This window comes from Pleurodeles waltl, chromosome 4_2 (genome assembly GCF_031143425.1).
Source record: "Pleurodeles waltl isolate 20211129_DDA chromosome 4_2, aPleWal1.hap1.20221129, whole genome shotgun sequence".
Classification (NCBI taxonomy): domain Eukaryota; kingdom Metazoa; phylum Chordata; class Amphibia; order Caudata; family Salamandridae; genus Pleurodeles; species Pleurodeles waltl.
This window is the reverse complement of record NC_090443.1, coordinates 880422990-880435160: the sequence shown is the minus strand read 5'-3', so window position 1 is coordinate 880435160 and position 12171 is coordinate 880422990. Positions and strand designations below refer to the sequence as shown.

Sequence of the window (12171 nt, the reverse complement as noted above, 5' to 3'; positions counted from 1 at the left end):
GTGAGATTACTTTATGCTCTTATAGTTGAGGTGTGATTCCAAAACCTTGTTTACAGATCGACACATATCCTAATTCCCAATGTAGTCGTCAGACAAATCTGGAATGCTTATATTTTGAGAATAAAAAGAGGAATTAGTTCAGAACATGTGAAGGGAATTATTGTTTAGAGCCTCGATATTTATATTTACATATGTGTCTGTAATACAGAGAAAGATCAATTTACAGTATGTTTTACCCTGAGAGAGAAGTGGACTCAGTGGGAAGACAACCGGCTGCAACAATATAAGGGTAAAGCAAGTCAAGAAGTCAAGAGCATTACATTTTGCATAGTGCAAGTGACCATCAGCACATAACATACGAAGTAAACGATTATAACCAGTAACGAACAGCATTGTGAACTCTTCATACGAACACAATGATTGGTTATTAATTATTTTGAGACTCCTGATGCAGGTGAAGGGTGTGGCTGGATGCCCGAAATAATAAAGTGCAGACATCAGGTTACAGTCAGTGATACAAAGGTGGCAGCAAAGACGATTTACAGATGATGACAAGGTGAGCTGATGGTGGAGCCCTACACGGGTGGTTGGGAACTCATATTCATCCTGAGAGTACTTTGTAGCTCAATGAAGGCACCAATGAAGACACGGCTGATACACCTTTATGAATTTTAATAGAAGGTTAATGCAAGAATTAGTAGTGTGTTCCGAATCACAGGCATGTGAGCAGCAATGGTGTGCAATGTGTGCGCCACCATTTCTTGTCTTGATGAAAGCCTAGTTTGAGGGACGCAAACATCACTCTGAATTGAGAGTTGTGAAGTCGGTTTTACTCTTCTGGAGGATTGAAACTATGCAAATATTAAGTAAAAACCCTTAAATCCTCACACAAAATTCGAATTGCCCATATTTTTGACAGTTTTATACTGACTTTGGACCAATCGGGAACGAGTGAAATAGAAAGAGTTGGGTAATAGGATTAGATAGACCGCAACACCAGTGTATAGGTTTCCAGTTGGTGCCCTATACTAATAAGCGTTGCCAGGAAGTGGCTCTTTAATGATCCTGATGAGAAAGTGAAACGTGATTCCTAGAACTTATTAGGGAAGTGACTATCTGGTAGGGAGGTGATTATCTGGTATGTCGCTGTCAAGCTTAGGAAAATTCCTAATGAGGACAGGAACAAAGTACAAAGTTGTCAGGAGCCCTAGATTTAAGTTTGAGCCCTATATTTTGCGAAGGCATTTTCTAAGTACAGATGGGTTCCAGACAGGGGATGGATGGCATGTTCTTCGCATGGTGGAAATTTAGTAGGCATTTAGGGCCAAATGTAGCAAAAGTTTAGCGACTCGCAAATGGCGAAAAACGCCGTTTGTGAGTCGCTAAAGCCACTTTGCTATGTAGAAATGCATTTTGCGAGTCGGAACCGACTTGCAAAATGTATTTCCGACTCGCAAATAGGAAGGGGTGTTCCCTTCCTATTTGCGACTTGCAATGCGATGCAATTCCATTTGAAGTGGATGGTAACCCAGTCGCAAACGGGAAGGGGTCCCCATGGGACCCCTTCCCCTTTGTGTCTGGCATCAAAAATAATTTTTCAGAGCAGGCAGTGGTCCAATGGACACTACCTGCCTTGAAAAATACCGAAACTAAAGGTTTCGGTTTATTTTTCAAAGTGCAGCTCGTTTTCCTTTAAGGAAAACGGGTTGCACTTTGAAAAAAAAAACTGCTTTATTTAAAAGCAGTCACGGACATGGAGGTCTGCTGACTACAGCAGGCCTCCATCCCCGTGAGTGCCCTGAATCGCTATGGGGTCGCAAATTGCGACCCACCTCATTAATATTAATGAGGTGGGTCTTTGCGACCCCATAGCGACTCGCAGACGGTGTCTGAGACACCGTTCTGCATAGCAAATTACGAGTTGCAATTTGCGAGTCAGAAGGACTCACAAATTGCAACTCGCAATTTGCCACCTACCTACATCTGGCCCTTAGCATTTTGGAAACATTAAAAACAGGAAGGGCAGGGAAGGCCTATGTATAATGGATTAAGTCATCAAGCTATCATTCAAAATTTTAAGCATGAAGTTAGCTCCGATTGTGTCCGACCAGGCATTGGAAAGCACATGCATCCAGTTTATGAGCCTCTGATTAATAAAAAAAAAATGTTATTACTTATATTGGCAGCAGGATAGGGCTGCTCTTAGAAATGATGGGATGACTCATGAATAGCCAACTAGTTTATAGGCAGCCTCAGTTGTTTGATTTGCAAACTACACTGTATGGAGCTGGAAAAAAACATTTTTCCATTCCAATCGTGTGCACAAAGTTAACTTCACTGATCTGCTACCCCACTAGCTCTCTATTTAGATTTGTTGTGTCTATCCTCTTTATGTTCATGGAAAGCATTCTTCTAAACGTGGCTAGGGTGATGCTATGTACATACAATACATACAATACATTCAAATGCATATGAGTAAAACTTGACCAAGAATTCATTGAGAACCAAACAGTGCTCAGAGAGAAAAATACTCTATGGAGTGTAAAATGTAAGAAATTCTCTTGCAGATACATGTCTCATCGAGGTGAGAAAGCCTTTTATGAATGGTAAGCACAGGTATTCTAAGCAGGAGGGAATAGTTGACAGTAGGGTTTCTGTGATACTTGACGTTGCTTCCTTGCTAAATATAGATCCCTGCAAAGCAGAAAAAATGACCGTCGTACAGTTAGAAGCCTATGTGGTAAATTGGCTTGTAAACGTCTCATTTCAGGGGAGTGGTTAAACGTCTCACATAGTTTCACAATGTCAAGCACCTGAACATGAAATTCTTATTATGAGGCATGCTTTGGATCTTTAGCAGACCTTTGAAATTGGCCATTCTATGCCTTATAGTCATTGTTATATCATTATATAATCAAATACGAGAATGGAAATCAAATTCCAGGACTGGATGAGCTACCCACTCATGAATCTGGTTAACATGAGAGTTTTTTTTTTTGTAAGTCTTGCCCGCATGGTAATGGTGGAATATAACCTGCTCCTATAAAGAGTGTGTGAGAAATCGGGCTGGTGGTTGACTGGGGTGTGAGCCCTGGTCAAGCAGCAACCAGGATACTTGTTAGGGTAAGGCACATGAAAACCCCAAATTAATCTGTGTTCAGAGTCTGATAGTTTGCCATGGAGCAGTCAGGCTTAACTTGAAGGCAATGTGTTAACCTCTTCGCTGCCAGGCCTTTTCCCCCTCGGGTGCCAAGCCTTTTTTGGGCTGTTTGGGGCAGTTTGCGCTTAGGCCCTCATGACTGTTTGTCCACATAAGCTACCCACGAAAAAAAAATTGCATCCTTGTTTTCCAACATCCTAGGGATTCTAGAGGTAACCAGAATTTGTGGGTTCCCCTGAAGGAGACCAAGAAATTAGCCAAAGTACAGCAAAAAATGAAAAAAGGGCTGCAGAAGAAGGCTTGTGGTTTTTCCCTGAAAATGATATCAACAAAGGGTTTGCAGTGCTAAAATCACAATTTTCCCTGCTTTCAGGAACTGGCAGACTTGAATCAGAAAACCCAATTTTTCAACACAATTTTGGCATTTTACTGGGACATACCTAATTTTTACAATTTTATGTGCTTTCAGCCTCCTTCCAGTTAATGACAGAAATGAGTGTGAAACCAATGCTGGATCCCAGGAAGCTAAACATTTCTGAAATGTAGATACAATTCTGAATTCAGCAACAGGTAATTTGTGTAACAATGGATTAAACCCAGATCTGTGACTGGGGGTGAGTGTTTGCATTGTTCAGCACTCCGTCCATCATCCTTTTTGTGTTGCAGAATTTGTGTAGATCCTACAAGGATTTCCTACAGAAAATAACAGCTGAAATAAAAAAATATTGAAATTGAGGTGAAAAAAACAGCAATTTCAGATGTTTGAAAGCAATATACCGTTACGTCTGCTGGACTCTTCTGGTTGCGGGGATATATAGGGCTTGTAGGTTCATCAGGAACCCTAGGTACCCAGAGCCAATAAAAGAGCTGCACCTTGGAAAGGGTTTTCATTCCATACCAGGTATACAGCAATTCATTTGCTGAAATATGAAGAGTGAAAAATAGGTATCAAGTAAACCTTCGTATTCCCAAAATGGACACAAGATAAGGTGTTGAGAAGCAGTGGTTATTTGCACATCTCAGAATTCCGGGGTCCCCATACTAGCATGTGAATTACAGGGCATTTCCCAAATAAAGGTCTTTTTACACTCTGTCTCAGATTTGGAAGGAAAAAAATGTAGAGAAAGACAAGGGGCAATAACACTTGTTTTGCTGTTGTCTTTTCTCCCATGTCTCCCAATAAAAATGGTACCTCACTTGCGTGGGTAGGCCTAATGTTCGCGACAGGAAACGCAACATGGACACATTGCATTTTTACATTGAAATCTGACGTGTTTTGTGCAAATTGACTAGCTGTGGATTTTGGCCTCTAGCTCAGCAGGCACGAAGGGAAACCTACCAAACCTGCACATTTTTGAAAACTAGACACCAAGGCGAATCTAAGATGGGGTGACTTGTGAGGCTCTCACCAGGTTCTGTTACTCAGAATCCTTTGCAAACCTCAACATTTGACCAAAAAAACACTTTTTACTCACATTTCGGTGACAGAAAGTTCTTGAATCTGAGACGAGCTACAAATTTCCTTCCATCCAGAGTTCCCCGAAGTCTCCCGATAAAAATGGTACCTCACTTGTGTGGGTAGGCCTAGCGCCCGTGACAGGAAATGCCCCAAAACACAACATGAACACATCACATTTTCTCAAAGAAAACAGACCTGTTTTTTGCAAAGTGCCTAGCTGTGGATTTTGGCCTCTAGCTCAGCCGGCATCCAGGTAAACCTACCAAACCTGCACATTTTTAAAAACTTGACACCTAGGGGAATCCAAGATGGTGTGACTTGTGGGGCTCTCACCAGGTTCTGTTACCCAGAATCCTTTGCAAACCTCAAAATGTGGCCAAAAAAACAATTTTGCCTCACATTGTGGTGATAGAAAGTTCTGGAATCTGAGAGGAGACACAAATTTCCTTCTGCCCAGTGTTCCCCCAAGTCTCCTGATAAAAATGGTATCTCACTTGTGTGAGTAGGCCTAGTGCCCGCAAAAGGAAATGTCCCAAAACACTATCTGGACACATCAAAATTATCACAAACAAAACTACCAGTTTTTGCGGGGGGCACCTGCGTTTTTGGTCCTGGGCTCAGCAGCCATCTAGGGAAACCTACCAAACCCAGACATTTCTGAAAACTAGACACCCGAGCGGAGTCCAGGGAGGTATGACTTGCGTGGATCCACCAATGTTTTCTGACCCAGAATCCTCAGCAAACCTCAAATTTAGCTAAAAAAATCACATTTCTCTGACATTTCTGTGTGGGATCACCGCACCGGGACAAATTCACCACCACCCAACGTTCCCCTCAGTCTCCCAGTAAAAATGATACCTCATTTGTGTAGGTAGGCCAAGAGCCTGTGACAGAGAAGAGCCAAAAACGTCGAAATTAGAGGGGAACCAAAGCGGGCCCAAAAGGGCAGTGTAGGAAGTTGGCTCTGTATGCACTATTTCAAAGTAAGGAATAGTATGCACAGAGTCCAAGGGTTCCCCTTAGAGGTAAGATAGTGGCAAAAAGAGATAATATTAATGCTCTAATTTGTGGTAGTGTGGTCGAGCAGTAGGCTTATCAAAGGAGTAGTGTTAAGCATTTGTTGCACATACACACAGGCAATAAATGAGGAACACACACTCAGAGACAATTCCAGGCCAATAGTTTTTGCTATAGAAAAATATATTTTCTTAGTTTATTTTAAGAACCACAGGTTCAAATTCTACACGTAATATCTCAGTTGAAAGGTATTGCAGGTAAGTACTCTAGGAACTTTGAATAATCACAATAGCATATATACTTTTTACATAAAACACATTTAGCTGTTTTAAAAGTGGACACAGTGCAATTTTCACAGTTCCTGGGGGAGCTAAAGTAATGTTAGCTCTTGCAGGTAAGTAAACCATCTACGGGGTTCAAATTGGGGTCCAAGGTAGCCCACCGTTGGGGGTTCAGAGCAACCCCAAAGTCACCACACCAGCAGCTCAGGGCCGGTCAGGTGCAGAGTTCAAAGTGGTGCCCAAAACGCATAGGCTTCAATGGAGAGAAGGGGGTGCCCCGGTTCCGGTCTGCCAGCAGGTAAGTACCCGCGTCTTCGGAGGGCAGACCAGGGGGGTTTTGTAGGGCACCGGGGGGGAACACAAGTCCACACAAAAAGTACACCCTCAGCAGCGTGGGGGCGGCCGGGTGCAGTGTGTAAACAAGCGTCGGGTTTCCAATGGATTTCGATGGGAGACCAAGGGGTCTCTTCAGCGGTGCAGGCAGGCAAGGGGGGGGCTCCTCGGGGTAGCCACCACCTGGGCAAGGGAGAGGGCCTCCTGGGGGTCACTCCTGCACTGGAGTTCCGATCCTTCAGGTCCTGGGGGCTGCGGGTGCAGGGTCTTTTCCAGGCGTCGGTATTTCAGAGTCAGGCAGTCGCGGTCAGGGGGAGCCTCGGGATTCCCTCTGCAGGAGTCGCTGTGGGGGCTCAGGGGGGACAACTTTGGTTACTCACGGTCTCGGAGTCGCCGGAGGGTCCTCCCTGAGGTGTTGGTTCTCCACCAGTCGAGTCGGGGTCGCCGGGTGCAGTGTTGCAAGTCTCACGCTTCTTGCGGGGATTGCAGGGGTCTTTAGATCTGCTCCTCTGGATACAAAGTTGCAGTCTTTGTTGAACAGAGCCGCTGTTCTCGGGAGTTTCTTGGTCTCTTGGAAGCAGGGCAGTCCTCTGAGGATTCAGAAGTCGCTGGTCCTGGGGAAAGCGTCGCTGGAGCAGTTTTCTTCTGAAGGCAGGAGACAGGCCGGTAGGACTGGGGCCAAAGCAGTTGGTGTCTTCTTTCTTCTTCTGCAGGGGTTTTTCAGCTCAGCAGTCCTCTTCTTCGGTAAGTTGCAGGAATCTAGTTTCCTAGGTTCTGGGGAGCCCTTAAATACTAAATTTAAGGGCGTGTTTAGGTCTGGGGGTTAGTAGCCAATGGCTACTAGCCCTGAGGGTGGGTACACCCTCTTTGGGCCTCCTCCCTGAGGGGAGGGGGGCACATCCCTAATCCTATTGGGTGAATCCTCCATCTGCAAGATGGAGGATTTCTAAAAGTCAGAGTCACCTCAGCTCAGGACACCTTAGGGGCTGTCCTGACTGGCCAGTGACTCCTCCTTGTTTTTCTCATTATCTCCTCTGGACTTGCCGCCAAAAGTGGGGGCTGTATCCAGGGGGCGGGCATCTCCACTAGCTGGAGTGCCCTGGGGCATTGTAACACGAAGCTTGAGCCTTTGAAGCTCACTGCTAGGTGTTACAGTTCCTGCAGGGGGAGGTGTGAAGCACCTCCACCCAAAGCAGGCTTTGTTTCTGTCCTCAGAGAGCACAAAGGCTCTCACCGCATGGGGTCAGAAACTCGTCTCTCAGCAGCAGGCTGGCACAGACCAGTCAGTCCTGCACTGAACAATTGGGTAAAATACAGGGGGCATCTCTAAGATGCACTCTGTGTGCACTTTTTTAATAAATCCAACACTGGCATCAGTGTGGGTTTATTATTCTGAGAAGTTTGATACTAAACTTCCCAGTATTCAGTGTAGCCATTATGGAGCTGTGGAGTTCGTTTTTGACAGACTCCCAGACCATATACTCTTATGGCTACCCTGCACTTACAATGTCTAAGGTTTTGCTTAGACACTGTAGGGGCATAGTGCTCATGCACCTATGCCCTCACCTGTGGTATAGTGCACCCTGCCTTAGGGCTGTAAGGCCTACAAGAGGGGTGACTTACCTATGCCACAGGCAGTGTGAGGCTGACATGGCACCCTGAGGGGAGTGCCATGTCGACTTAGTCATTTTCTCCCCACCAGCCCACACAAGCTGGCAAGCAGTGTGTCTGTGCTGAGTGAGGGGTCCCCAGGGTGGCATAAGACATGCTGCAGCCCTTAGAGACCTTCCCTGGCATCAGGGCCCTTGGTACCAGGGGTAGCAGTTACAAGGGACTTACCTGGGTGCCAGAGTTGTGCCAATTGTGGAGAAAATGGTACATTCTAGGTGAAAGAACACTGGTGCTGGGGCCTGGTTAGCAGGGTTCCAGCACACTTCTCAGTCAAGTCAGCATCAGTATCAGGCAAAAAGTGGGGGGTAACTGCAACAGGGAGCCATTTCTTTACAGGCAGGTTGAAAAAAAAATGTTTAGGCTGACAAGTGCAGCCAAATTTTTATTGCTATAGATGAGACAATGCTGGGTGGTAGGAATTTTGTGGATTTGTGCAGATTCCGGAAGGTTCCATCTCAAAAACGTGGGAAAAATGTGTGATTTCCAGCAAAGTTGGAGGTTTGCAGGGCATTGTGGGTAAGAAAATGGTGCGGGTGCATGTGAAGCACACCACCCTGGAATCACCCAGATGTTTAGTTTTCAGATGTTTCTAGGTCTTGTGGATTTTCCTACATGGCAGCGTCCCAAAGTCCAAAAAGTGCAGCCCTCACCATTCCAGGTGGGAAGATTTTGAGAGTTAGCCAAGCACTCATGGCCCAAATGGAAACCCAAAATAATCCCAAAATAATCAAATGTCCTCTTGCTTGCCATGGTAAAAGATGTTTTAGTGTGCAGGGGAGAGCTGAAAGACTGTTACCCCCTTCAGTTGGGGTGGGGGCATAACCAGGCCCATACTGGTTGGTAGCCACCACCCCACAATTTTGTTTTTTAAATTCCCTGGCATCTAGTAGACTCTCTGCCACCGGGGTATGGATCGGGGGTAATTGCCCCATCTGCCCACTGGTGGGCAGTACAGCTTTGAGCTTTGGCCCCATTTATTTGGGGTGGGGGTATGGCCATACCCCCGCCCTCCTATTTTGAAAAAAATCTTCCCTGGTCTCTGGTGGGCTTTTTGCCCCCCAGATGGGCCTTCCAAAAATAGGCCAATGGAGCAGATATGGCCAATAGTAATGTGCCCCCCCGGGGAGGGACCCTTGCCTAAGGGGTTGCTTCCCACATATAAAAAACAAAATAACAAAAAGACAATTATCCCTGGTGTCTAGGGTTTTTTTGCCCCCCCCCCCCAGGGGCAGATTGGCCTAATTATATTAGCCTTGCCCAAGGGGCCGCTCCCCTTATGAGTAGGTATAAAAAAAAATCCCTGGTGTCTAGTGGGCATTTCTGCTGCCCCATCGCATCGCACTGGGGCAGCAGAAATGCTTGCAGAGACATGACAGGAAAGGAAAGGCCTTTCCTTTCCTTTCATGCCTCTGTCTACCCACTCCTCCAGAGCGGAAGAGAAATGCTGAGCATGCGCCGCGCCACCAGACGTAACCACGACGTCCTTGGTGGGGAAGGGGTTAAGTATTTGTGCAACACTTCAAACAGTAAACAGTGAAACACCACACAAACAGGATGCCTCACCAAGTTAAGAAAATATAACTTAATTTATTAAATAAAATAAGACCAGAATGACAAAAATCCAATAAGTACAATTTAAGTTATGAATTTTTAAAGAATAAGTTGTAAAAGGTTGCATAGAAGCCAAAAGTACCAACCGGGGATCTCTGACAATGACAACCAACGGCTAAACGGAGCACTAGTTAGAACACTGACTGCCTGAGGCACAGCTTGGGCGAACCAACTAAACATGACATTTCCTCCTGCACAGCTGTTGAATAGAAACAAAGAGAAAATCAATACAGGATCACACATTGATAGATTGCTACAGAACACTACTTACTCACATGTCCATTCAATTCACAGGAAAATTGCATAAAAAGGCAGCATGCCCATTTATTTGTAGAACAGTGATATTACAAAATATCAAATACTTGTTCTTTAAATGAGATTGCTTTTCAGTGTTTTACACACCATTGACTCTATCACAGCAAGTTGCAAAATGGTGGTGAAATAAAAGAAAGAGGACAACACCAGACAAAGACGTGCCATAGTCCTACAATGCGAGGATCTTTTATTCAGGGGCATAAAGAAGGCCCAGCAGCTTCAGCAGGGCAGAGTGGCCCCCAACACCTTCACATAGTGGTGTAATGACCGCAAAAGTGCAACTCGAGACAGAGACGCACCCTGACCGTACAGTGCAAGTGGCTGCACCAAGGAAAGTAATGCAGGCCTCTGCAGTCCCTCCAGCACAGGGGGTGCACCAATACTTCGGAGGGGCCAAAACAATGAGGAGGCCCCATGCAGCCCAAGGCCAATGAATATCTGTGAGGCATGAGAGGCTCTGTAGCACTTCAATACATTCTCTGGATGGTGGGGGGTCATTATTTTGCATTAGATCACTGCCATGGATGTCACTTCAGCAAAATGTCTGGGGTAGCAGAAGTGACATCACATGCCCTTTGACCCCCCAGATGGCATCACAGGCTGTGACATAACACATCCTTTCCTTTCAGGTGATGCCATCACATGACCTTTGTCTGATGGTATCATAGAAGTGACATCCCTGACGAAAACATGCAATAATGCAAGATCATTTGAAGCATTAAATAAAAATATAACAAAACCAGACAAAAGAGTTGTTTAGTTAGCTTCGGTGATATATTAGGAGTACCTTAATAACCTCATCAGATGTCAAATTCTAGAAAGAGATCACAGTAGCCCAAGTAGAAAGATAAGTGGCTGATTAGAACCTGGCATGTCCAAGTGAAATCTCAAATGTCTGAGATTAACCGTCATATGCCCAACTACAGTCTAAGACCTGGAAACTTGCCCAATTAATGTCTCCAAATGCCACACAATCATGAAAATACCCAGCAATGCATCACATTTCCTGGCACAACTTTTGAATGCTGAGTCACAATCATCTCACTTGGGCTTGCATCATGAATTGCACTCAACATTATTGAGACTTTTAGAGAGCTGTTATAATGCACACCTAGTTTATCCTATACAACCATTGAGATTTCTGACACAGCATCTCAGTCCTGACATACGTAATGCATTAGCTCGCCAGTGATCTACAAAACTATTGCAATTTCCAGGTTAGCATCTCTCTTGTCTTAAGCACTCTTTCCAGTAAAGCTTCCTGTCACCCTCAGTAAAGTACAGATCCTATGAAACTCCTTTCCTGTAAACAACTGCGCTTGTGTAAAGCACACCTTTATTGTAAATAACCTCTTTTAGGTAAAGCACCTATTTTTTTTACAGCAATCTTTTCCAGAAAAGAGCACATTCCTGTAGAGCACCCATCTTCTGTAATGGACATCTGGGTAGTAAAACCTTATGGTGTACAAAATACTGAAATCGTATAAAGCATCTTTTATCAAACCATCCCTCACCCACAAAGCACCTCTGCCAAGAAAATGCATTTCTCATAATGTACATCTCTCTGTTAAACTCAGGTATTTGAAATAGCCACTATTTGTTTTCCTGTAAAGCAAGTCTCTTGCAATGTACCTCTCTACTGTGTTACTGAAAATATAGAAAAAGGAGAAGGCCCACTTTTGCTAATGCATGAATTAGGAGGAGAATGTGCAGAGTTGTACATGATCAGAGAAGAATATGGGCCCAGAATGGTTATGGTGTTGAAACAGAGAGCTCAGGACAGGAAGCATGGAGGCAAGACAAGGACAAGCAGAAACATTTATTCATAATGCAGCTGCAAGTAGAAGTCCATAGAAAGTGTGAGTAATAACTTGATAACACACACACGCATGGCGGGCACACATTCCAATCCACGTTCACAAGGGAAGGATTCACCATGGAGGATTTAGAAAGGGAACACAATAAGCTTTGATGCTTGAAGGCCAGCAGCTGTGCAAGGGAGGCCAGACAGAAATGTTTGAAGGAGAAAATACCGATAGGCTTCAGAACGTGAGATAAAAGACATTGCGGTTTATTAACAACTGTGCTCGTGACAGATGTGTAACCTCCGCTTTTCTGTAAACACGTAATTAGATGCTTTCTCAAGGAGAAATGTGGCTTTATGCTAACGTAGGTAGAGATACAATGTACCAAGCAGGCGCTTAAATCAAAATGCTTGACAAGTGATAAGAGGCATTCAGGGTGTTGTGAATCTATTAAAAGGGCTGTTTGTACTGACAAAGTTGAGGTCGGTCACAGAGCTGTACTGCCCTCCCGGCCGTTGT

General features: G+C 44.7%; 1 protein-coding gene and 1 long non-coding RNA gene across 2 annotated transcripts in view; one reads left to right on the top strand and one right to left on the bottom strand.

Annotated features, from left to right (window-relative positions):
- SHISAL2A (shisa like 2A) overlaps window positions 1–12171 on the bottom strand; it is a 354318-nt gene that overhangs the window by 86211 nt on the left and 255936 nt on the right. The gene's annotated exons all lie outside the window — the stretch shown is intronic.
- LOC138293438 (uncharacterized) overlaps window positions 1–12171 on the top strand; it is a 53071-nt gene that overhangs the window by 29522 nt on the left and 11378 nt on the right. The window lies entirely within an intron of this gene.